The sequence below is a fragment of the Acinonyx jubatus genome, chromosome A1 (genome assembly GCF_027475565.1).
Source record: "Acinonyx jubatus isolate Ajub_Pintada_27869175 chromosome A1, VMU_Ajub_asm_v1.0, whole genome shotgun sequence".
NCBI lineage: Eukaryota > Metazoa > Chordata > Mammalia > Carnivora > Felidae > Acinonyx > Acinonyx jubatus.
The window spans coordinates 203803307-203830749 of NC_069380.1; the positions used below are offsets into that span (position 1 = coordinate 203803307).

The following is a 27443-nucleotide window of genomic DNA, read 5'->3' on the forward strand; positions in this document are numbered from 1 at the left end:
TTCTGATGACACTAAATATTTTCTGGGTTCTCCTGGTGGCACCTACTCACTGGGCCTATATTCTAAGAAAGTGCCTTCCACGGAATGACTTTGTCATTTGAAGCTAAGGGATGATTTCCTGTGATGTCACCTGGCCCAACTGCAGGGTCCTCAGGCCTCCACTCCTGTTCTGGATTCCCCTTGCCTCCCCCACGTAGGGATATCAAACTGGCATCCACATCCTGTCATTCCTTTTCTTTCTTCTTCTTCTTCTTTTTTTTTTTTTTTTTTTTTGTAAGTCAACCTCTCCTTTTATGTTGGCTCTTTCTCCTATTAACACCCTTCAGCTCTCCCATCTTAGAAAATAGAACCTTCTCTATAGCCCCATATCGAATCCCATGGCTCCTCTCTTTTCAGGGTTAGAACAGCACTTCCTGAATTAGTGCTCACCTTCACCCCCGCTTCCTTACCTCCTGTTCATTCCTTAGCCTGCGCTCATCTCTCTGGCTTCTGCCTTCACCTATTCCCTGACACTGTGCAGGCTTAGGTCAAAATGGAACCCCCCCATTTCAAAATCTAGCAGGCACCTTTAGTTCTTATTTCAGTTGCCCTCTCCGGAGCCTGTGAACTACTTACTTTGACTGGGTCATGCTGTCACATTCCTCCAAGGCTTTCCCTCATTTTAGAGTGCTCTTTCTCTTTTCTTTAACTGGCTGACTGCCATGTAGCCTGGAAGATTTCGTGTTAGTGGCACTAATACGGGAGGCTGTCCCCAGTCTTCCTGTCAGCTTCAGACTATTAAGGGCTCCTAGAGCACCCTCTATTTATCTTTTTTTAAATTTTTTATTTGTATTTTTAAAATGGTTTTATTTATTTTTGAAAGAAAGAGAGAGACAGAGAGAGTACGAATGGGGGAGGGGCAGAGAGAGAGGGAGACCCAGAATCCGAAGCAGGCTCCAGGCTCTGAGCTGTGAGCACAGAGCCCGACGTGGGGCTTGAACTCACGAGCCCTGAGATCGTGACCTGAGCCAAAGTCAGATGCTCAACCGACTGAGCTACCCAGGTGCCCCCTATATATATATATATATATATATATATATATATAAAAAATATTTTTATATATTTATATATATTTATATATTTATAAATATAAAATATTGCCATATATATATATATATATATATATATATATATATATATATAAGCGTTTTTCTATTGAGAGAGAGACAAGTCCTGGCAGTGTGGAGCATGCTTCAGATTCTCTCTTTCCCCCTCTGTCTCTGCCACTCCCTAGCTCTCTCTCCCTCTCTCTCTTTCAAAGTAAATAAAAAATAATAAGAAAAAAATGTTCATGTCAGTTTCTCCTTTGGGGAAGTAGTGTGTGTTCATTATATCTAAATTAGAAAATCTGGTGAACATGAAGGAGAGCCTCTAAGAAGCTTGTAACCCAGAGAGAACCACTACTAGTATTTTGAGTTTTATCTTTCCGTTGCACACAAACACACATGTTGATGTAGCCTATTTTTTATTTTTATTTATATTTATGTATTTATTTTTTAATGTTTATTTACTTTTGAGAGAGAGAGAGAGAGAGAGAGAGAGAGAGAGAGCAGAGGAGGGGAAGAGAGGGAAGGAGACACAGAATCGGAAGCAGGCTCCAGGCTCAGCTCAGCACAGAGCCTGATGTGGTGCTCAAACTCACAAGTTATGAAATCATGACCTGAGCCAAAGTCAGACGCTTAACCAACTGGGCCACCCAGGCAATCCTTGATGTAGCCTGTTTTTTAAAAACATAATCATATATCTTGAATATTGTTCCATAATCTGTATCAACATTAAAAAAATTTTTTTTAATGTTTATTTCTTTTTGAGACGCAGAGAGACAGAGTGTGAGCTGGGGAAGGGTCAGAGAGAGGGAGACACAGAATCCGAAGTAGGCTCCAGGCTGTGAGCACGGAGCCCGACGCAGGGCTTGAACTCAAGAACTGCGAGATCGTGACCTGAGCCAGTCAGACGCCCAGCCCACTGAGCCAGGCAGGCGCCCCTGCATCATCATTTTTAAGGCTTCCGTGTATTTGCTTTGATTATATCCTAATTTATTTAAACTGTTCTCTTTTCCCCTCTTTCTCGCTATTGTTTAACATATTGTCTTGTATAGACGTCTTTGAAACTTATTGTAAACTAAGGATACATTTCTAGGAGGGAAGTTGTTGGGGCAAATGGTATTTACAGTTTTAGGAATTTTTTATATGTTCAGCCAAATTAATCTCTAGAAAAATCTTGTTTCAATTGATAAGAGTGGCTGACCACATACCGTTGTAGTTGCTGGCTTATTTGATGTCCCTTCCTAAATTTTTGGTGCTTGACTGTGCTGATGCTGTCTTTCATGGAGATTCCTATCAGAGTGGCAATTATTTGTTGAAGGAATCAATCTATATTGACTTTTTTTTCAAGGAAGCATATTCATGCCTGGCTTTGGGGAAGAGATTTTCAAACACAAGTAAGTTAGGATAGATTTATAAGTGGAGTACATTACAGCCATTGCACATGTTGATGTAGATGTATGGAAATTGTTTATAAATAGGCTGCCATCCAAAAAGAATAGGCTATAAACAGTATATGTAGCATGAATCCCTGTTTGTAATAAACACCTATATTCATAAATTACATTTACAATATTGAAATTGGGGTGTACTATGTTTTATTATCTGTGTTAAAAGAGTGCCCGTGAACCATTCTATAACCTATAAATAAGCAATTTAAGTCATCCATTATACCAGTGCTTTTTCCTCATCATCCTGACTTTTCCCTTACCAAGAGATAACAGTGAAGTTTAGCACCATGTTGTAGGATAGTTCACTCAGCTTTCCTGTGAAACTTTTCTAACCAGTGACTTAGGAGCAATGATGGCCATCTGCATCCTCTTCCAAGGTGTGTTGTGAAATTAGCAAGATTACTTGGTGTTTGGGAGGAAAATTCATGTAGAAATCCTGGGTGTTTCTATTTATTATTAATATGTACCCTTGAGTTTTGAAATGACTCAGGACTTAATGTGGCTTAATGTGTGTAATGGGAGGCTACTTGGGAGGAGGGAAGGAATCTGATGAAATGTAACACAATATTACTAGCAACATAATTACATTTATCACTGTAAGAGACTATAGCATCTTGTTCCTTAGCATCCCTGATGATGTAATGATACATTTGTGTCTTCTGTCCTTTCCTTTCTTCCTTTCTGATAATTTTGCCTGTTGAAAAACTTTTAAGTCATCTGGGTACTGACTCTGTTAAGAGAGAAACTTTGCAAGTTTCAATTTGTGTACATTTGTTTACCATCCTTATGTCAACACTAAAAAAAAAAAAAAAACAAAAAACAAAAAACCCCAAACAACTGCCTGGCAATACTTGAGGTAACACTATTTCTGTTTTTCATTCTATCCACAATAACATTCTTGCCTTTTCTTTGATAAGGTGCCAAAATAGGAAGGATGGAAAATTCTGCTGCAATTGTTAGATAAATCACTTTCCAGACAGAACCCATAATAATTGCTACAGATTGCTGGCCTCAAGGAATATTTCTTTTAATTAAATGTTAAGGAGATGAATTATAATTTTTATTTTATTTTATGCCTTTTAACTTTTTAGGAACTGTCTCATCCATGGCCATAGAAAGGTTAGGGCAATTCTAGCATGAAACCTAATGATAATAATTACTATTAATTATCAAGAGCTTATAGAGTTCTAAAATTATTCAGTGCGCCTCACATGTCTTACTTCGTTTATTATTCTTGCTGTTATTTACTATCAGGTAGTTATTTAATCATTTTATGGGGGCTTCTGGCTAGCTCAGTTGGTAGAGCATGCAACTCTTGATCTTGGGGTTGTGAGTTTGAGCCCACATTGGGAGTAGAGATTACTTAAAAACAGAATCATGAAAACTTGCAACAAAACAAAACAAAATAATTTTATGGACTTTCTAGCTTTCTCATATGCTCCATGCCTTCTAGTCTTATAGGATATGCTATGTAATCTGTCCCTTACTTTGATCAATTTTGGAAAAAATAATAAGTACAATTGTCATTTATGGAGCACTTATTAGTTGCCAGTTGCTGTTCAGACAGTCTTGTTCCTACTTCCCTATTCCTGTCTTTCATATGAGGAGGGTGGAAAGGTTAAAGTTTTTCTCCATGTCCCACAGAGAGTAAATGTTAGAGCTGGAATGAGAATGCTGCTCAGAGTGACTCCAAAAAAACAGGCCACTTTACACTCTGCCACCTGTTCTGTGTGACATATGATGTAAAAAGAAGAACATATTCTGTGAGTTATGTGAGTAATTAAAAAGCAGTAACAATAAGGAGCTCTAAGTGGACGTTAACAATATGAGCCTAAAGTCATACAATTAATTAAGAGGTGCCCTAACTTTTCTTTCTTTCTTTCTTTCTTTCTTTCTTTCTTTCTTTCTTTCTTTCTTTCTTTCTTTCTTTCTTTCTTTCTTTCTTTCTTTCTTTCTTTCTCTCTTCTTTCTTTCTTTCTTTCTTTCTTTCTTTCTTTCTTTCTTTCTTTCTTTCTTTCTTTCTTTCTCTTTCTTTCTTTCTCTCTCTCTTCTTCTCTCTTTCTTCTTTCTTTCTCTTTCTTTCTCTCTCTCTTTCTTCTTTCTTTCTTTCTTTCTTTCTCTTTCTTTCTCTCTCTCTCTCTCTTCTTCTCTCTTTCTTCTTTCTTTCTTTTTCTTTCTTTCTTTCTTTCTTTCTCTCTCTCTCTCTCTTCTTTCTTCTTTCTTTCTTTCTTTCTTTCTTTCTCTTTCTTTCTCTCTCTCTCTTCTTCTCTCTTTCTTCTTTCTTTCTCTTTCTTTCTTTCTTTCTTTCTTTCTTTCTTTCTTTCTTTCTTTCTGTTTGTTTATTTTAAGAGAGAGAGCAAGCAGGTTAAGAGCAGAGAGAGGGGAGAGAGAATCCCAAGCAGGCTCTGCACAGTCAATGTGGAGCCTGACACGAGATCTCATCTTACAAACTGTGAAATCATGACCTGAACCAAAACCAAGTCAGACACTTAACTGACTGAGCCACTCAGGTGCCCCAGAGGTGTCCTAATTTAAAAAATTGACTTATAATTTGGTTTTATTTGCTAAAAAATGAATAAGTCAGGACCTAGAAACATCTGCTCTTATAAAAGCTTTTCTAGGTCATTGGGCAACTGATAGAGCTTCAAGTTCAATTTGCTTAACATCCATGGAGCACCTGCCATGTACTGGGTGCCAGTGTAGAAGTAAAAAATATAAGTAAAGGATGTTGTAGTAGGAAGGGGCCTTAGAAATCACATAGCCCTATTGGTTGTCACTCTGGATTCCACAGGGCCTTTGGGTTCTACCCTGGTTTACCTACAGCCATCGCTGGGCACAGGGAAGAAAGGAAGAGACGGGGAGACAGTAATAGAATTCTGGTTCTCTCCTGTCCCCTTCCACTGGAGCAGCTCCAAACTTTTACCTATTGGCCCTTTTGAAGTTTCTTCCTTTTACAGAGGAAGAAACTTAGGGACAGTCAGCATCTGAGGTGAACAAATGGTGGGTTAAGAAGGCACAAAAATAGGATCCTTCCATTTGCCAAACCAATGAGCTGCATAGTATTCTTTATGCTCTCCATACTCTTTATAGGAGTGAATTTCACTTTCATCATGTTTATGCGATGCTGCAGCCAAGACGGTCATATTGCATTCAGGTGGCCATGTCATAGGCATCAACTAATGGCCACTGTGGTGACTTTGGGGCTTTTAAGAAATTGCAGTCAGTGAGCATGATGCACATTGCTTTGACCTTTATTGGTGTTACCTCCTCTGGGATTGTTGCCCATGATTCCAGTTGAAGTCCTGCCTTTCCAGTCACGGTTTCAAAGTTACATTCTTCTTAGTGATAGACTAAGAATTATCATGCAAACCCAATTCCATATCTTCTTATCAAACACTTTGATAGAGGAGAAGATTCTGGGTTAGGGGAAATGACTCTATTAATGCTATTTGTGCTCTCAGACTATAATTCTGTAGCCTTTGGACATAATATTCAAAGAAAAGATACATCTTATTCTAGGTTTCTAGCAATCCAGCTTCTATTGCTTTTATCCATTAAGATAATTAGAGAGCAAGGAGACTCAAGTATTCTATATCAAGTCAGAGGTAAGAACTGTTTAGCTAGTATTATGAAAATTATATTAAATTATTGGGTATGGGGCGCCTGGGTAGCTCAGTCGGTCACACATTCGACTTCAGCTCAGATCATGATCTCGCAGTTTGTGAGTTCAAGCCCTGCGTCAGGCTCTGTGTTGATAGCTCAGAGCCTGGAGCCTGCTTTGGATTCTGTGTCTTCTTTTCTTCTCCCCTCCCCTGCTCATGTTATCTTTCTCTCTCTCTCTCTCTCCCTCCCTCCCTCCCCCTCAAAAATAAACATTAAAATTTTTTTTAATATTAATTATTGGCTAGAATGACAAAAATGTGTTCTAGTTGAGCTTTAGAGCCCAAGACATGGGCTTTTCTGCTGTTGGACTGGAGGACAGAGGCAAGGAGGCAGACTTGGACTTTAAGACTGGGAGGCCTTTGCTGAAGCGGAGGAGACAGGGGAAGCAACGAAATTCAATTAGTGGCTGGTAGGAGCAGATGACATCTGCAGCTGGAGGAGATCATCTAGCAGCTGTGGCTGGATCATCATGGTGACTGTAACCCAGACAAGAAAAACAGACCGTGGGAGGCAACCTGCCTGCAACTGCCTTATGCCAGTATTAAAACAATGTTAGGGCTTACTGATTTTTTTAATGAAGGAGAAAAAGTAGATGGATTTTTTTAGATGGATATGAATATGACGTCCATTAATAAAAATCTTTCCTTCCTAGACTTTCCAGGTAGTTTCCTTTTTAATTTTGCTTTGAAAGATAATACAGCAATAAGAATCCTTGTTTGCTCATTTCTTAATGGACACATTCCATTTTTTTCCTGAAGATAAAAACCTAGAATATAAATTTCTGTGGTGAAGGGTGTATATATAATTAAGGTTTTGGTAGGTAAACAAATTATCTTTTCAAAAGCTGTTGCACTTTTTAAAATGTTCATCTATTTGTGAGAGAGAGAGAGAGAGAGGGAGAGAGAGAGAGAGAGCATGTGCACAAGTGGGGGAGGGGCAGAGAGATGAGGACAGATTCTGAAGCAGTCTGTGTGCCCACAGCAGTGACCCTGATGGGGGGCTTGAAGTCACAAACCATGAGATTATGACCTGAGCCGAAGTCAGATGCTCAACCGACTTAGCTGCTCAGGCACCCCAAAAGCCGTTGCATTCTTTTGTGGATTTCTTACCATTTGTTGGGGAATCACAGAAATTAAGGATGCATTGTTGCTTCACAGACTCTTGAAGTTAGATAAACTCTCAGGGGCCGGATGGATCATTTTTATTGTATTAGATTTTCTGAGTAATCTCCTTGCCAAAGCCATAACCTCTTCCGAGGTCAGTTCCAGCCTTCTCTTCTGTCCTGTCTGCCTTGTTAATACCCAGGGCCCCTAGCTGGATGAACCACTGAGCCAAACTTGGACACACTTTTTTCTCTTAAGAATTTTAGCCAAAAGGCATAAAGTCTAGGAACTTAGAGAATGTAGCTAGATGTAATAGATCCTGGATCTCTATGGTCATACAGAGTTAAGGAGAAGAGTGGACATATAGCAAACTACATGTTTTGAAAAAAGGTGAAGTAGAAAACTTCTTCTATAGAGGGGATGTAGGGAAAGAAATGGGTGCTGAACATCAGAGACCACGTAGCCTGAGCGAGTCAAAGGTGCAGTCCCTGTGAATCAGTATATTCTGTGGTTCCTTCCATAAGGAGCCTCCTCTGCTTTCTGAAGTTTGATCTATTTCGATCCCCATTCAAGACACCTGACTCCAGGTAAAATGCATAGCATTTACTTCAGAAACATCAGGCTCCAAACATAAACAGAGAACCATATTTTCTGAAATAAAAATTAGAACATGCCTGGCAAAATGACTTTTCAGAATGGTACATTTACATAAAAACTTCTCAGACCAGACCTTGTGGAATTTCATTTACCTAACTTCACCTTGATTTATCTAGTACAATAGTCCTCAAACTTTAGCACACATCACAATTACTTGGGAGGCTTGTTATAACTCAGATTGTGGGACCCCATCCTAAGTTTCTGATTCAGCAGTCCTGGGGTAGGTCCCAAGAATTTATATTTCTGACAAGTTCTCAGGTAATGATGCTTCTAGTCTTGGGGCCACATGTTGAGAACCATTGAGCAAGTAAGAATGTGGGAAAGTCCCTCAGAGAAGAAAATGATACAATTTCTCATGTTCTTACTAGTCACTCTTAGGAGGATCTTCTTAGCATTAACTCTTCCCCTTATCCTCTCCTCCCCTCTACTTCCCTACATCTCCCAACCTCCACCCTGGGAAACCCTTTGTCTCAGCTGCTGTATTCTACCATGGGTGGCAGTTATCACACTGCTTGGCAACTGTTGTATGCCCAATTAACTGCTACATCCTGAGGGCAAGGACCAGTGTCTTTCACTGTGTGTCTTCACTCACTAGCACCATATCTCAACATGACAGGCATGAAATACAAAAGTATTGACTGAATGATAGAATGAATGAGAATTCCTTTCTTTTTGTACTGACTCTTTAGGTCCTTGACAAAGTCCATCTCTGGTGGACTTGACCCCTCCATTTCTCTCTGGTAAAACAGTCTGTTGCTTATCTATTTCTTCACCAGTATTCTTAGGATGTAAGTGGCTTGTCAGGGTGGAATAAAGTAGGGTAAAGGAGAGAGCATGTGTGTATATGCACATGCATGTGTGTTCTGTTTTCCTTTTTTTTATTTTAAAGTAAGCTCTAGGCCCAACATGGGCTTGAACTCATAGCCCTGAGGTCAAGGGTCACATGCTCCACTGACTGAGGCAGCCAGATATCTGTTTTCTTTTTATTTCCTTCTTGTTCATGTACATACAACAGCTGTGTGAATTGGTGGAGTTGGGCATTTCCACCAGACCATGTACCTCTTTGAAGAATGTCCCATTCATAGATCAGAAAGTTTTATTTTTACCTCTTGTGGCTTACAACTCTTGGCTTTGCTTGAGTAGCGATGCATAACCCACAAAACTGGATTGTAATTCGTTCATATAATTTCTTGTGAGTGAAGACATTTTGAGATAGCACAAAAAAGTATTAGACTAAGAATCAGCAATTCTGGATTCTAGTCTTAACTTAACCTTTAATTAGTTACATGCCCTTAGCCGAGTCTCCTAATTTGATTTTTCAATGAAGGCTTTAATAAAAATAATCTAAATATTCTTTCCAAATCTTAACACTCTCAGCATCTGTGAGTTGAGAGGAATGTGTTCTCAAAAGTGTGACATGCTTTAGGCATATATTTATTTTGCATGTTCAGGTGTGGCCCATATGTCCTTTTAGATGGTAAAGAGATCATTTGGTGAAATAAAGACATTCCAAAGGGCTATACATAAAGTTGTGTTGCAGGCAGTCCTGTGTCTTTGGCTATTCTAGGAGTAAATGAAAAAGAGGATAAAGAAAGAGGAACCAATTAGAAGAGATACTTTGCATTTATTCCCATGAAGAAGGAAGCTTGAGTTCTTGCCCAGGTCTGAGTATTTAATTTTTCAGTAAGCAAGAACCAGATCCATCAACACATCCTCCTCTTTGAATATTTATGGTTTGCTCTATATCTTGTCCCTGTGGAATTTCCTGAGCAAAGAGATTGTATGTTTGACTCTTGAAGAAGATAATGTGATCTCAGAAATATGCTATTTGGCATCCGAATAAAGTCCAGATTTAAAGTATCAGCTTGGTCACTTGCTAACTTCTTCCAAATGTCCAGCTGTTATCATTACAATATATCATGTCTTAGTCTTGGGAAGTATAGTTTACAGCCATGTCACAATGGCAGAATAGTTGGTAAGAATGTTTTTTCTGAGTATTTGACTTGTTAAAGAAAAACAATTTGGGGGAAGTGATGGTGAGGGTGGAGAAACATATTTTCATGGTGATGAAGCCACAGCAAATTTCCAGAGGAAGACAAGCTGTCACTTTCTTGACCTTTTGAGATTCCCCATGAAATTTAATTCTCCATCATTTTTCTACTTCATAGGAATTAGATCTGATTTAAAAAACTGGGCTGGTATATTATAAGTACTTCCTTTTATGGGAACTGTGTTGAAGGTGATCCTTAAACTACTTGGTGCAACTGAGATATTAACCTTACCTTCATTCCCAATGTTCTAATTGTCTTTTCTTAAAAAAAAAAAAAAAAAAAAAAGGACAAAAACAAAAAAACCCTAAGTCAACTAGATTGAATTTTGGCTGAGTTGTGCCTCCTTTGAATAACATTTCCATTTGGTCTTACTGGGATACTCAGAAAACCTTAAAATCATTAAAAGGTCATGTTCCCTTTGTAGATGTAGAAAAGTGCTTTTGACTTCCTGGGTCCCTTTAAAAAAACTTTACCAAAATAAGATATACACATATCAGGAAAGTACACATAGCATCAGTGTAAAAAGCATTAAGTTTTCGATACGGAACACAACTGTGTAACCAGCACTTAGATCAAGAAACAAAACACTGGGGCACCTGGGTGGCTCAGTGGGTAAAGCATCTAACTCTTGATTTCGGGTTAGTTCATGACCTCATAGCCATGAGATTGAGTTCTACAGTCGTGAGATTGAGCCCCGCATTGGGCTGTGCACTGAGTGTAGAGCCTGTTTAAGATTCTCTCTCACTCTCCCTCTGCCCGTTTCCCCTGTTTGTTTGCTCTCTCTCTCTCTCTCTCAACTAAAAACAACAACAACATTGTCAGCATCGCATAATCCCCCTTGTGCTCTGTTCAGGCTCCTATCTGCTCTCCCCACCAACGGTAACTGTGATGTTGACTTCAACAGCATAGACTTCTTTTGCCTGTTTGTATACTTTGATCTTGTTTTGGTCATACTAAAGACATTATTTGCCTATCCAAAAGTACTCTTTTGGATAGGACTTATTTCATTCAATATTACGTTAGTGAGAATCATTGGGTTATATGTACATGCCAATCATTCTCATTTCTGAATAATGTGTAAAAATGCAGTATTTATTTATCAGTTTTACTGTTGATGGAATTTGGGCATTTCTGTTTCTGGCCTTTATGAATAGTTTGGCTATGAACATGACAGGACATGTCTTTGTTGAATAGATGTGTATGTGTTTGAGTCGGATATATTCCTAGGCATGGAATTGCTAGGTTATAAGATATGCATAAGTTCAGCTTTACTAGATACTGCCAGCTTTCAAAAGTCATACTAATTTACTGTCTCATCCTTGGGTTCTTTTGACTCGTGTTTGTGGGAGATGCAGGAGAGAAGCACCAAAGGAAAAGGCTTCAAAAGGGAAGGGCTGGAGAGGGTGCAAGGCCTTAGGACATGTTTACACAGCTGAAAGCGGCTGCGGCTGGTAAGGAACACCTTAGAGCCGTTAACGTTCCTCCTTCACACCTGACCCTTCCTAGTGTTCTAGAAATCAATTAATTCGAAATTCAGCCTTGAAATGCTAAACCATTAGACTGATTAACACACTTGCTTAGCTGACTTTATGTAGAGAGTCTTTAGCAATTATCCTAATAAAAAGAAGCTTCATTCTGGCCTCGGTTCGACTTGAGTATGAGGACCTTCACTTAACTGCACTTTGTCTGCAGACTCATCTTTTGCGACTCCGGCCATACTCCCTGCAACAGATGTTCCCGAAGGTGTAAAGGTAAAAGGGTAGTTGAACAAGTGGCTCTGATATTAAAGCTGAATTGTGGTAAGCTTTCATCGCTAAGGTTCTGATCTTTCCCTAACTCTTACTTAATGAAATCATAAAGGCCTATGGCTCTTTTGTTCGACTAAAGGTACAAATAATGTTTTGAGCTTCTGTTATGAGATAGGAGATGGTTTAAAATAATTTTTTAAATTGTCTATACTAAAGAAAAATGTAAATATATGAGTCTTTAAAGATTACTCCTCCCTGACTAGTATCAAAAAATGGCGAATGGAACCCATTTTTAAAAAAAAATTTTGTGGTGTTTATTCAATTTGCTTCCAGCTTCCACTAAACTAAGAAAGACACATTGAAATGTGGAAATGTTGGAACTATCCTTTTTAAAGAAAAAAAAAAAAGCTTTTCAGCAGGGGAAACAACATAACAACTACGAAAATATATGGACATGTCAAAATATTTCTAAAGGAACTAGAATGAATTTGTTATTTAAATTTTTTTTAATGTTTGTGAGAGAGACAGAGCGTGAGTGGGGAGGGACAGAGAGAAAGGAAGACACAGAAGCTGAGCTGTCAGCACAGAGCCTGAAGTGGGACTCGAACCCTCTAACTGCAAGATCATGACCTGAGCTGAAGTTGGACACTTAACTGACTGAGCCACCCAGGCGCCTGTAAAAAATATTTCTAGGGGTGCCTGGGTGGCGCAGTCGGTTAAGCGTCCGACTTCAGCCAGGTCACGATCTCGCGGTCCGTGAGTTCGAGCCCCGCGTCAGGCTCTGGGCTGATGGCTCGGAGCCTGGAGCCTGTTTCCGATTCTGTGTCTCCCTCTCTCTCTGCCCCTCCCCCGTTCATGCTCTGTCTCTCTCTGTCCCAAAAATAAATAAAAAAAAAAACGTTGAAAAAAAATATTTCTAAAGGAACTAGAATGAATTTGAATACTACCGACAATAAGGACATTTACTGTAAAAAGAAAAAGACACCCACTAAGTTTTCTTTGGACAGCTTTCTTAGAGAGACTGGAGCACTCCAAATTACTCAACTGAATATTTCTAAATTCTTAGATAAACATTATTATTATGAATTAAGCAATTATAAACAATGTATAAATTAAAGCATTTCAGTGTTTGTTATAGTCTTCATATTAATTTTAGACAAAATATTATGGACTAGAATGCTCATATGTGCTATATTTGCATCAGTCTCTGAGGTGATCTACAATTACAGTATTTGATCATATTTCGTATTTGACCTGAAGGATAATTTTATTATATCCAGAAGTCCTTAGGATATGTATTTTTAGCTTTATTTTCTCACCTATTACTATGGGCATGTAATTTATTTCATATAAGTTTCTTGGTTCAGAATGAAGTATATAATTAAACATGGGTTCTTTGCAAAAATAAATCATATAGATTCCAGGAATGTATTGTATTATGAATGACAATACCCCATCGAGTGTATATTGTGTGATATGACTCTGTGTACACACACACACACACACACACACACACACACGCATATCAATCCTTGTGGTGTGAAGTAAGGAAAGTTTATTTTTGTAAAAGCAATGCACTATAATATAGCTCAAAGGACCCCTGGGAACTCTGCTCAGATGTTTGGATTTTGTGCAACAAATAATGGTGAGCCAATTAAAGTTTTTCATCAAGGGATGAGATCAGAGGTGTTTTAAGAAGAATGATTCTGGGAGGAATTGGAAGCAGGAAGAAGATTTAGAAGCCCAAACTGGCTCACATCAGAGAACTCTTGAAAGTCCTAATCATCTTTGTAAAACATTATGAACAATTGTTCTATTAAGCTTAAGAATATCATTTCATGCTATAAATACCATCTCAAACCAAATTCTAGTATAGATGAACTACAGATATGTCAACCTTTTAAGGAAAAGGTTTAGAACAAACACATTACACTGAGAAAAATGAATCTGTGAATTCTCCCCACTCCTGAAAGTCGTAAAACAAAGCCACCCAGATTGGATTTAAAAAGCTGTCTCTGTCCGTCTCTTGGAGCCTCAGTGTTCTACAGGAGTAAACCTTGAGAATGGTCCATTCTACTGTTTCTCTTGGCAACGAGGGTTTAAATGGAAAGGAGGCAACAAGAGCAAGAAAATAAGGGCTATTGTGAGGGAGCTGAGGAGTGGTTGGTGGTAAAGGATGGCAGGAGAGGAGCACTAAAACGTTAATAGCTGTCATGTGGAAATCCTTCTCAACAAAACCAAAGCTTCCATTCTGATTTCAGTTTGGTGCTAGATGTTTCTCGTTTGATAATCTTCCTTTTAGCATTCTTTTTGTTTAGGGGTGCCTGGGTGGTTCAGTTGGTTGGGCGTCAGACTCTTGACTTTGGCTCAGGTCACAATCTCACAGTTCATGAGTTCGAGCCCTACATCAGGGTCTGTGCTGACAGTGCAGAGCCTGCTTGGGATTCTCCTTCTTCCTTTCTCTGCCCCTCCCCTGCATATGCTCTCTCTCTCTCTCTCTCTCTCAAAATAAAGAAATAAAACTTAAAAAAATAAAATTTTTTATTTTTTTCAAGCAACTAAGTGTTTAGAGACAGAAACAGAGAAAGTACTCTTAGAAATGATGTTTGTCTTATCTCTCAGTGTTCATGCTAGATTGCTAGTGTTCAGAATCATGGAAGCATATGAATTAGGCTTTTGGAAAAACCAACCTCCTCGCTTAAGACAAAATGTTCTGTAAAGTGTACACTCCACACTCCTGCATGACATTAATAAATAGGTCCTTAATTATGCTTATGTGCCTCTATTCTTGCGAGGCAACCAACTATATACAGCAGAGCTGGAAAATCCCAGGTGGCTTATGGTTAATGACAAAGGAGCATCAGCAGCACTGACTAATGAGGTATTGAAAGAATGATACAGCCTAATTTTTGTTAAGCCACTGCACAGATAAATGACTTGCTTGATAGTTACCCGTTGACCTTAATGATAATTGTGCACAAAACAAATAAAAAAAAAACCCAACAGAAAGTTTTTGGCACAACCTTGGCCAGCATTCTTGAGCACAAAGCCAGCTTAAGAAAAGGGTGGAGCAAACGGTCTTGTAGTGTCTGCAAAGTAGAAGAAAGTAGCACATAAGCTTTGACACAACACAGAAGTTGTAATTTTGTGCACAAGGTATACATTGGAAAAGGACAGAGGCAGTGTGTTTTGATGAGTGAGGAATCAGAGAGACTTTGGTCTGAGTCCTACCAAAGATTGACTCACCTGAGGCAAACCCTTGGTTTTGCTTTCCTCCAAAGTTAACCATGTCAACCATGTCATGGTTTGGAAGTTTTGGGTTTTTTTGAACTTTTTTTTAAATGTTTTTTTTAAAGTTATTTTTGAGAGAGAGAGAGACAGAGCACGAGTGGGAGAGGGGCAGAAAGGGAGGGAGACACAGAATCTGAAGTAGGCTCCAAACTCAGCTTTCAACACAGAGCCTGACATGCGGCTCGAACTCACGAACCTCTAGATCATGACTTGAGCCGAAGTCAAATGCTTAACTGACTGAGCCACCGGGTGCCCTGGTTTGGAAGTTATTGTAACACAGCTTTTAAATATAGCTATTAAAGTTTATCTCCCGACTTTTAAGGGGTTTGTATCTTAAATTCCTTTACCTGATCACGTAAACTTTTGTGGGCATAAGTAGGAGGCAAAAATGCACTGAAAACAAGAATGTTAAATATAACTGAAATATTATTGCTGGAAATGTTGTCATCTCTTGAAACATTGAGCATACCAAGAATTGGTTTTGGTCCACCTCAGAAAGCAGGAGGTTATAACCTTCAAAGGAAACTCTCCTAGGAGAGGTTAGGATAGAAAGGGCCAAGCTATGTGCATAATTATCAATGGGGGCCAGTTTGTTTTATTGAAAGTCTTGCTCTGCAACTCCGAATTCAGTTCCCACACAGCCTGAAACTGCATAAATGATGGTGAAGGTAAAGGAAATAAATATACTCCTCCTTACTTGAGAAAAGTGAATTTAAAATCATATATATGGGGTACAATGGAAGAGTCAGGATGTGCCTCATAGTACGTAACTCTAAGGAAACCATATCTAGAGTTAACATTTTTAGCTTGACCCATAAAGACTTCATGAAAGGGATTGAGGAAAAATAACTTTCGATATTTGTAAGACATAGAGATGAGATTTGAGGCAAGGTTAAAGGGCTTTTTATGTACATATATGTGTGTCATATATATAACCACATACGTATATGTTTGTATATATAAAATATAACACATGCAAAGTTTTATACATAGGTAGGCATGTGTATATGTTTATATATGTGTGCATGTTTATATGGTATAATAAATACATCACAATGACAGTAATCGTATTTGAAAGCAAAATGAGAAAACTGACAGAAATCTTGGGAGTGATTTTTGAGGAACCAGTGACATTTTAAATATATTCATATAGACCTTTAAGTTTTCCTTGAAAACCAGAGTAATCTAAGCAAGACGTCTTTATTTCCCTGTGTGAAATAAAGACAAGCAGTGGTGTCTTAGAAGAGACTCAGTGCACTCTTAACCTCACATTAAACTTGTATTTTAGGATAATTTTTTGAAAGAATACATCAAAGCATGTGAAACTGGTGCCTAATTATATTGTCATTAGTATACAGTAGATAGTGTTATCATTCTGCATAAAGCACTATGAAATGAGTACGTGAAGAATATTTAATTACGTGGGTGAGCGAAATAATAAAGGAAAATTGCTAGTTAATTGCTTTTCTTAGAAATGCTGTTAGGGGTGGTAGTTGCCCAGCAACATGATTCATCCTAAAGAAATATGCTGTTGGGCTGCTTTCTGCAGAATTATTCTGGGGAAACTAGGAGGGAGAACTAGGACTTGTTGGTACAGATTTCATTCTTTATTCTCTGTAATGTGCCACTGCCTCTGGGAAGCCTTCCCTGACTTCAGCTGAAAGAACTTTCTATGAGCCCTGAATACTTTGCCTGTACCTCTATCTAGTATGCTTCTCAGCACATGGTATTTTAATTATTATTCCATGTGTTTCTTTCCCCTTCCAAACTGGGAAATTATTAGACACATGACTGTGTATTATTCTTCCCAAACCCTAGCTCAGGGTCTGGCACAGAATAGATGCTTGATGCAGGTTGTAGGGTTGAAAAGTCTCTTCTCATAGAATCAAAGGCAGTGGCTGGGGAAAGTGGGTGTGAGCCAAAGGTTCTCCCATTTTGTCCTTTCGGGAGCATCTGAAACAGTCTCATTACCTTTAAAAAGAATCTCCTGAAGAAATTCAGTCTGTTGACAAACTTTGCTTCCTTCTTTCCCTTTTTCTTTTTTTTTTTTTTTTCAATATATGAAGTTTATTGTCAAATTGGTTTCCATACAACACCCGGTGCTCATCCCAAAAGGTGCCCTCCTCAATACCCATCACCCACTTTTCCCTCCCTCCCACCCCCCCATCAACCCTCAGTCTGTTCTCAGTTTTTAAGAGTCTCTTATTCTTTGGCTCTCTTCCACTCTAACCCCCCCCTTTTTTTTCCTTCCTCTCCCCCATGGGTTTCTGTTAAGTTTCTCAGGATCCACCTACCCTATGACCCAGCAATAGCACTGCTAGGAATTTACCCAAGGGATACAGGAGTGCTGATGCATAGGGGCACTTGTACCCCAATGTTTATAGCAGCACTCTCAACAATAGCCAAATTATAGAAAGAGCCTAAATGTCCATCAACTGATGAATGGATAAAAAAATTGTGGTTTATAGACACAATGGAGTTCTATGTGGCTTCCTTCTTTTTCTAAATGAAGAAGAGAGCGAGAGAGAGGGAGGGAGGGAGGGTGGGGGGAAGAAATGCATTTTCTCTTCTTTACATTTCATCTCATTAGAAAAACATCACTTGGAGGGTATGACTATTTAGAACGATAGAACCATCTATAATTCGGGATCAGTTGTCTTTTGTGGATGATTTACATTATCTTAAATACTCTAAACATGTCTTTTGATCTTCCCCATTTACTCTAATGTGTTATAGATTTGGGTGTGTGTGACAGGAGGAAAGGAAAGTGTAAGTGTTCTACAAAGTAGTTGAACCTATTGCCTTCTTAATATAAAGTCCTAGGATCCTAAGAAAAAGTATATAAAAACTTTCTCTCGAATCATTTTTCTTGTATGCATTGCAGACTTGGGCACCCATCTATTCTCAAGGGTGCATATCTAATGGGGACATGCCTCATAAAAAAATCTAATTTGGAGTCAACAGGGAAGAGGTAGCCCCACATAATATTTAAGAATGTGAATGTACACATAATGTTTAAGAATGAGAATGAGAGGGGCGTCAGGGTGGCTCAGTTGGTTAAGCATCTGACTTCCGCTCAGGTCATGATCTCATACTTTGTGAGTTCAAGTCCCGCGTTGGGCTCTGTGCTGACGGCTCAGAGCCTGGAGTCTGCTTCAGATTCAGTGTTTTCTTGTCTCTCTGCCCCTCCCCCAATCGTGCTCTCTCTCCTTCTCAAAAATAAACATTTAAAACATTTTTGGAATGAGAAAATGAATTTTATTAAGGAACTCATGCCTTTTATCAGGAAAAAAGCAGAAGGTTGAAAAAAAAAGTCAAAAAAGTAGAACCACAGGTGGTTTATCATTAAAAATAGAGGAAAATAAAAGTTAGATTCTGAAAGTATCTGTTAAGGATCAGTTGCAGATAATAAGAAGTGAAATAGTTGCTTAGAAAACACGTATCAGTCCTTCCCTCTCTGCCTGTCTCTTGCAGACTAAAATGAACACTTGGGGTAACACTTAAGGAGGAAAGTAGGAAAATGAGAGCATATAGCTGACACACATACATGTACACGTGACGAGGCTTTAACGGTAGAGAGGTAATTGTCGATGGATTGCTTTGGAGCTCACCTCTGTTAGAGTTGATCTGGATCCCAGCCTTCCTTCTCTCTCTTTTTTTTTTAAGTAATCTCTACACCCAGTGTGGGGCTCAAACCTACAACCCCTAGATCAAAAGTCACACATTCTACCGACTGAGCCAGCTAGGCACTCCCCTGGCCTTCCCTCTCTAAATCAGTGCCTGGCTCCTTACCCCAGATGTGTGTGTGTGTGTGTGTGTGTGTGTGTGTGTGTGTGTGTGTGTGTGGTTGTGTGTTAACAGAGACAAAAATTGAGATAAAGACAAAGTTAGAAAGTAACAGTGGCATAGAAGATGGGAAGAGATATTTGTTCATTTTTTCCTACCATGTATCGATTATATCCCGGTTGATATTATATGAAAAGGACAAGAAAATGAAATGCCAAATGGTTTAATGTATAAATTCCTAAGCATTTTTTTTAAATTTCAGAGATTTATTTTGAACCAGGCTTAATGTCAAAACTTTTCTAACCACATTTGGCTTTAGACTTGCATTGGGATTTCATGTCATTTTCACTTTTCAGTTTCTTAAAATATATGAAATATCTATAATTTGTAGCTAACAGCTCCTATGGAATACTGTGATAGTCTGGATTAAAACCACTACATTGGAAAAAATAAATTGGCACAACAGTGTGTCAAACGAAGATCCTTCTCTGGGCTTTTCATTCCCCATATATTTGTGTTTTTTTTTTTAATTTTTAATGTTTTATTTAATTTTGAGTGGGGGAGGGGCAGAGAGAGACAACACACACAGAATTTGAAGCAGCCTCCAGGCTCTGAGCTGTCAGCACAGAGACTGACACGGGCTCAAACCCACGAGCCATGAGATCATGACCTGAGCTGAAGTCAGACACTTAACCACTGAGCCACCCAGACACCCCTCCCATGTATTTGTTTTATTTAGTGACCCATATATTTAAGATGTTTCTAAAAAGAACGTAACTTGATATATCAGTATGATAATAAATGAGCATCCTTTGTTTAATTTGGCTTGTTTCCATTCCATCCCTGTAGCACAGACTTTATTTTTTATAATTTTATAGATAAGGAAACCAAGACCCATAAAGTTTAAGCAGCTTTCCTAAAAGCTCACTGCTGGCCACCTCAGTGAATGACCTGTCTCCTTCCACTACAAGGCACTGCTGAGTATCAGTCCTAAGTCATTTGAAGCTTGGATCAGTCCTAAGTCATTTGAAGCTTGGAGTCATGCAGTCCAGGACTTTTGCTAATTCAGCTGATGATGGGAATGGCAATCATGAACAGATACTATTGTTTCCACTTAAGCTGATTATGGCTTTAATTTCATATTTTGTTTTTTTCCCTCTTTAGTACATTCTGATTGCAAATCTGGAAAGTTCTTTCTTAATAAGCTAAATTGCCAGGCTTATGCTCCAAAGTAGTTTTTTAAAGTTTATTTATTTATTTTTGAGAGAGAGAAAGAAAGAGCACACAAGAGAGGATCAGAGAGAGAGGGAGAGAGAGAATCCCAAGCAGGCTCCAAGCTGTCAGCCCAGAGCTTGATGCGGGGCTCAAACTCACGAACCATGAGATCATGACCTGAGCCAAAACCAAGAGTTGGATGCTCAACAGAGTGAGCCATGCAGGTGTCCCTAAAGCAGTTTTTGAATTATTTTGCAGTACATGTATAATTAGTAGGGGTCATTGTTTAACCCACAAATTTGACCCCTTACTTCCTATTTTAAAAGACACGTAATGTCACAAAGATGATTTATGGTGATGAGGGTAGTCGTTGTTCCTAAGCTCCTTCATCTTGGAGTTGAAGCAGTGTTCTGACCCTTACTTCAAAGCTCCTATAGTTTTCCCAGCAGGTTAGTAGAAGAAAATGTTATCTGGGTTTCTTGGCAAAACTTTTAGACCTAAGGCTTCATAGTTTTTTTTAGTTTCCATCTGCAGACATGAAGATGCTCCCACTCCTTGTCTCTTTGTTTCCCCTCTCATCCTTGCCAGATCCCAGCTGGGGATAGTAGACAGTGGCACTTGTTTCTTACTATTGACATTAGAGGCGGTGTCTGTCCATTCAGGAGAGGACCTGTGGACTTAGAGGTAATTCAGTGGGGGATGATCCAATGCCAAAGCCAATAAGCATATTTTCTCTTCAGCTTTGACTCTAGTGTGCAAGACTCAGAATATCGCCATTTACTTACCTGGTAGGATCTCCATTACATGCTTGGCTTCAGAGGTGTCATACATGGGACGGACTCTATTGCTGGCTTACTTCCATGCCAGTGTACCTGGCTCCGGATATAAATCACGTTTGGTTAAAAGCACTTATGACAGTCTTGTTGCTCCTTGCCAGTGACTTGTTTGGATGAGCATATGAACCTGTTCTGGAAAATAATCTTTAGGTAATACACTAGGAAAATCCTATTGTCGTTGAAAACAGGGTGCTGTGATACTTATCTTAGACCTTGAGGAAAAATATTAAATACATACTGAGGATGGTGGAGCAGAAAATTTGAAGGAGCCTGCATCCTGATGACATCATTGAGCCACTGATTCAATGTTGGGATGGCTTTTCTCTGGTCTTTTTGTTAAGTAATGTCCCTGTGGCTTAAGCCCACCAGTCGGGTTTTCTGTTACTTGCAGCTAAAACTACTCCTAAGTGATAGAATATCCTAAAAGGGAATTGTATATTACATTTTGCTTTTCATAACTTAATTTCATGCTACAGAAGTTCTTACACTATAATTAAAAGTACAGTTTAGTTCTCGCCCGCCCCCACCCCCCACCCCCTGCCCCCTTGCTGAGCCAGCCAGCCTGGCCTCTCCCCTGAGGCCAAACTTCTGCACTGTCCCCACTGCACGAGGGAGAGTGCTCAGTGAGACCTGGCTTTCTCCAGGTTCCCGCGGGATGCTTCCAGATGCCAGACGTGGGTGGAGAATTGCAGGACAGCAGACTTAGAAGATAAAACACCCGATCCACTAAATAGACATTATTGATTACGTGCGAAACACTTTGAGACCTCTGTGATCTGTAGAACTGTGCATTTTGCAGAGGCATCGGCAAACTCAGGAATGATTGGGTTATTTTATTTGTCAAAATTAATTGAAGCAGATACTTGTGAAGTCATTGGGAGAGGCCTTACAGGACAGTTCTTTGAGATAATGCGATATCAACAATATTTGATCTTACCAGTCATTTGACCAGTCATTTGATAGTCATTTGTGTCTATCATAGTAGACAGAGAAAATGAATGAAAGAATTGAGTGAAGACTCAATTGGGTCCTGAGACTCTGAAACAGAAAAAAATGGATGAAACTTCTGAACAGGAACAAAAACATAAAAAAATAAACAACAGCAATGCTCAGAACCCCAGTGCAGAAGAAGGGGGTAAAGACCAGGATGAAGACATTTTACCTTTAACCCTTGAAGAGAAAGAAAACAAAGAGTACTTCAAATCTTTATGTGAAATTTTGATTCTTGTAGGAAAACAAGACATACCTGTGGACAGACATGAAACTGATGAGCCCCCAGAGGGTCTCTTTACTCCTGGTAACTTTCAAGCACTGCTGGCATGCGGTGTAAATTCCGGAGAAGAGGTTCAAGAAAGCTCTTTGAGACAACAGCAGTTAATGCATTGTTCTGCTCGAAAACACAGCAGAGGCAGATGCTAGAGGTCTGTGAGAGCTGCGTTCGGGAGGAAACCCTCAGGGAAGTGAGAGACTCCCACTTCTTTCCATCATCACTGATGATGTAGTGGACATAGCAGAGGAAGAACACTTGCCTGTGTTGGTGAGCTTGGTTGAGGAGTCTCATAACCTGAGAGAGGACTCTGTGGCCTTCGTGCCTCACGAAGCTGATCCAGAAAGTTTGGCTGTGAAATTTCACACCGCGGTAATTGAGAAGTGGGGACTGAATGTGGAATGTTGTCATGGCCAGGCTTAACGCTGTGTCCAATGGATTTTCTTCCAAAATGAAAGTTGTTGCTTCTGGACTTTAGAGAAATATCCCCAAGCTGTCTACACACTTTGCTGTGCCTGTCCCTTAAATACATGGTTGGCAAAATCCGTGCCTGTTGTGGGAGTATCTGTTGTATTAGGAATAATTGAGGAAGTCCGTTCTTCCTTCCATCGAACTGTACAACTGCTTTTAGAGCTTGACAGTCTCATTTCTGTCCTCTTCCAGAGCAGTGAGGAAAAAGGTAAAGAAATGAGGGAAATTTGCCATTCTTAGTGGACAGGCAGGCACAATGGTTTTGAAATTTTAAAAGACCTCCTACAAGCACTTGTTTTATGGTATAGTTTAGATGGTATAGTGATACAAACATTAGATGGAATAACTATTTAGCTGGTTGAGCATTTGTACTCTGTAGCACAGTAACAGATTTTGATTTCATTGTTACCATTGTTGTTCTTAAAAATGTTCTATCTTTTACAAGAGCCTTTGGGAAAAATCTCGAGGGCAAACCTCCAATGTCTTCTTTGCCACCGGTAGCTTGGTTGCAGTGCTGTATTCACTAAATGAAGTGATGGAAATATTGAAGTTGATCATGAATTTTGGTCTGCCGAAGCCACAAATTTGGCAACTAAACTTGATATTCAGCTGAAACTCCCTGGGAAGTTCCGCAGAGCCCCCAGCAAGTTAATGTGGAATCGCAGCTAACCTCTGAGAGAGTTACTATAAAGTAACTTTACTTTACTATAAGAAACTCTACATGTCCCAACAGTGGAACGCATTATTCAGGAACTGAAAGGTACATTCTCAGAACAGCACTTCAGAGCTCTTAAATGCTTATCTCTGGTACCCTCTGTCATGGGACAGCTCAAATTTAATACATCGGAGGGGCACCATGCTGACATATACAGGAGTGACTTACCCAACCCCGACACACTCTCAGCTGAGCTGCTTTGTTGGAGAATCAGGTGGAAACACAGAGGGAAAGATATGGAGCTTCCATCCACCATTTATGGAGCCCTGCATCTGCAAGACATCAAGTTTTTTCCTAATGTTTATGCATTGCCAAAAGTCCTATATGTTCTTCCTGTGATGAAGGCTGAGAATGAATGCTATAAAAATGGGCAAAAGCATCTCAAAGCGTACCTGAGGAACATTTTGACCGATCAAATATCAAGTATCTTGGCTTTGCTTAACATAAATTTTGATATAAAACATGACCTGGATTTAATGGTGGACACCTATATCAAACTCTATACAACTAAGTCAGAGCTTCCTACAGATAACTCAGACACCATTGAAAATACCTAGGAGACTTTTAAAGTAGGCTCTCTCTTATGTTTGATATTTGGAAAAATCTGTAAGAAATTTGAAAACATCTTATGAAAAGCTGTCACATGTATGTATGCCACTTAATCACTGAATATCTTGACCCGTCAACCTCTCATTGAGTCCATTAGTCATTGGTGATCTGCCTACTTAAATGGCCCCTGTTGGAACTCTTATGCTTTGGAGACATAACTGTTCTTCCAGAAGATAGCATTGAAAGTGCCACATTACACTTCTGTGTGATCTCTGCTAATCGTGCTTTGGAATTGTTTTAGTGAGGTCATTTTAGACACAACATTTATTATCACTGGATCCAGTTGTCAGGTATTGAGTTATCAGTTCTTGGAAGAAATAGATTTTGAAGAGGTGTGGGAGAAAGGAATACATTGTATAAAATGTTACGATGAAGCTCACAAGTGACCTGGAGTGTGAAGTTTGTTAAAAATCTGTAATGGACAGTTAAGAGAGTTACCAGACAGCCAGAGAGAGATATATATATAGAGAGAATGGAGAACAGGTGAGCTTGCCAAGCAAGAATTTCAGTGTAGATTTTGTCTTTATCAAATGAACCTAAAGGAACAAGTTACAGTTACAGTTTGAATGGGCGAGCCTGCCATTGTTGGTGCACATTAGGTTGTTGCTGTTTGTAGTCCTTTGTTGAGCCTACATCTTCATAAGCTTTTTATCAGGTGTTTGTTGAACACCTCTATTTCATGGTCAAGATCAGAGGCCATGGATACTGACAACTGATTTGTCTGTTTTCCTCCATCTTTTTCACGACTATATCTACTGCCTCATCTTGATTTATAAGAAAACCTGGAAAACGTACAAAAACAAGTGTTTTTTGGTGTATCTAGGAATAATACAGAAAATATTGCTGTTATTTTTGGTGAAGAAAATCAATTTTGTAGAGTTTATTTCAATAAAATGTGAATTTTACTTAAAAAAATAGAAGTACAGTTTGTTCACACGACAAATGGCATAATCTCATAACAAAATCAATAGACAGGGCACTTGAATATTATGTTAAGAAAGTAGGCAAGAAATTAATTTAGCAAATACATAATGCATAAATGTGCCTTATTGGTTCAATGCCAATTATCTTTAATTCATAAAATTATCCAAGCTTAATTATCATCCTCCTATATCATATTAACATCAGTATTTATAATAGCAAATTTTTATATGCCGACATTTGTAGGTCAGTTGAAATATTGATGCATACATAAAGCAAGGCTATAAGTTGAATGTATTTAAAATAATATGGCACCGGTGCAAGCAGATGTGAGGGTTAATTCTGGAAAAGCAGGCCCCAAATTTAACAGATTACTTACAGTGCTAGTGTGGGTGACCCAGGGTATTTTTCCTTTCTCTGCCCAACTTTGCTCTGGTGAAGAGCCAGGGAATCAGAAAATACTTAGAGACCCTAGGATGAGGAGAATTAGGAAAAAATGTGGGAGGATTGAATATGCCATTAACTAGATACTGGTATGTAAGTATTTGAACCTCCACTATATGTATATTTTCTCAAGGTCAGCTCACATATTACTTAGGAATGCCTGGCATCGGTACAGTAAATAGAACATCTAGGTCCCTGATGTTCAAGTGCTGAAACAACAGTTGTTCTTAGGCCAGCACATTCTCATCGTGCACAAAAGCAAACCCAAGTCTTTAAGGGATTATTAGAGGAAGGATATTATTTTCTCAGTGACTCAAAGCCAGCTGTGAGGGCCTTTAGTGCAGTTTATGCGTCTTCTGCCTCCCTCTCTTCCACCTTTGGCATGTCTACAATTGGATGAAGTGCTTTTCCTGCAATGGCAATCACTATTAAATCCATTAGCTGGAAACCAAAATGTTTCCCTAATTGTTTAAAGTCTCATTGCGAAAAGGAAGTTTCTATTGATTGCAGTATGAGGGGAAACAATCCCAAGTTCATCATTTTTTTCCCCTTTTTATAAACACAGCCAGATGAGATGGACATATTCAAAATCATCAGATTTACTTCTCCAAAGATTCTCGTTCACCCCTAGAAGTTTCTAGTCTGGGTTTCTTTGTGCCCATTCTTTATTTTGTATTTGCTGACCACTTTCTCTCAGTTTTCTTTTTGGCCTTATCTTGTGTGCTGTACATCTTTGCCTTGTCTTCAGTTTTGTAATTAATTTACAATTATTTTTAATGGCAGTTCTTTTAAAAAATTAGTTGGCTGGACCGTACTCCTGGAATACGGCACTTTTTCTCTTTTCTTCAACAGACATTTCAGCTACTCTCAAGCACTCACTTTTAGCCATTGCCCAACATTTGGAATCCTGATGATGCCTTTCTTTGGACGTGTCCCTTAGGTACGTATACCCAGTTCTTAGAACAGTGCCTGACACTTAAAGGGTGACGCTTAATTCCTTCTTAATGAATGCAGAAATTCAGGTGTGATTTATTTATTTATTTTTTAATCTCACCAAAAACTCACTTTGACCGAATAAATGGACCCAAAATGAAAGAAAAAAATAAAACAGTCAGCATGAGGACTTCCACTGTGGTCACATAGCATCTTGTTTGGTTTAGATTCTCAGCCTCTTTGACAAAACTTTTCTTCTCTCCTCACTGAACCAGAGATGTTGGACAATTTCTGAGCAAAGAGAAAAAAATGTTGTTCACTTAGAAGTGCTTATAATCTGATTAACCTAAATCCCAATAAATGTGACATTACCAGCCAAAATGCTTTACAACTTTGATATTTGTAAATGGGAGCTACAGACAAATCTTACTAAACCTTTTTAGATTCTGGTTGTATAGATTCTGGCTGTATTATTCCCACTGAATGAAATTTCATCTTGCATATAGAAAACTTAAAAGGCTGCTAGTCCAGAACGTTTCCATAGGGGTAATGAAAATTATGGAATGGCTGAAGACTGGATTTAATTGTATACTTAGCAGGCTAGTATTTAATTTCTCCTGAGGTCATTAATTATATAGCTTATCACATTGAGAGAAATTGCCGTCTTTGATAATATAAAATTGAATTTCATTTGATAATCACGATGAAGTACAGACTATCAAGTGTGCATTCCTTTTCCATGGTGTTGACATTCAGGTGTCGTCAGTTTTCTTAGTGCTTTAAATTATATGGTGGAGTGGCTGCCAAAATACTTGAAAGGAGAATAAATAGATTTACTGACTCAAATTTGGCAGTAATTTTGCAGGAATGAGGATAGGCCGTTACAACATTCTAATCACAAAACTCCAAAGGGTTTCAGTGTAATCTTTATGTTTTAAGTACTGTTTAGTTGTTGGACTAAGATACCGTGTGCTCCTGTGATTGTCTTTGAGCTTTGTGCACTGGGCAATCCTTTAGCATGATCAATCCAGAGGGGTGAAGAGGGATGAATTAGCTATCTTTTTAGCTATTTCCCAGAAACAATCCCTAGAAACTAGAGGAAAAGTTTTCTAAAGGATTGGTGATAGGTAGTTTGGTCCCACCGAGTGGCTATAGTTCCAAAGTTGGTACCTTAAATGACACGTGTGTTCTATTTCCTTG

At 38.9% G+C, this 27443-nt stretch overlaps 1 long non-coding RNA gene and 1 pseudogene across 1 annotated transcript; both read left to right on the plus strand.

Annotated features, from left to right (window-relative positions):
- The first annotated feature begins 11814 nt into the window (after positions 1–11814).
- Positions 11815–14252, plus strand: LOC128311314 (uncharacterized). Its single transcript, XR_008289683.1, has 2 exons — positions 11815–12450; positions 12678–14252. It is a non-coding gene; the product is annotated as an uncharacterized LOC128311314 (long non-coding RNA).
- Positions 14253–20876: 6624 nt separating this feature from the next.
- On the plus strand, positions 20877–23434 carry LOC128315801 (52 kDa repressor of the inhibitor of the protein kinase-like; annotated as a pseudogene).
- The last annotated feature ends 4009 nt before the right edge of the window (positions 23435–27443 follow it).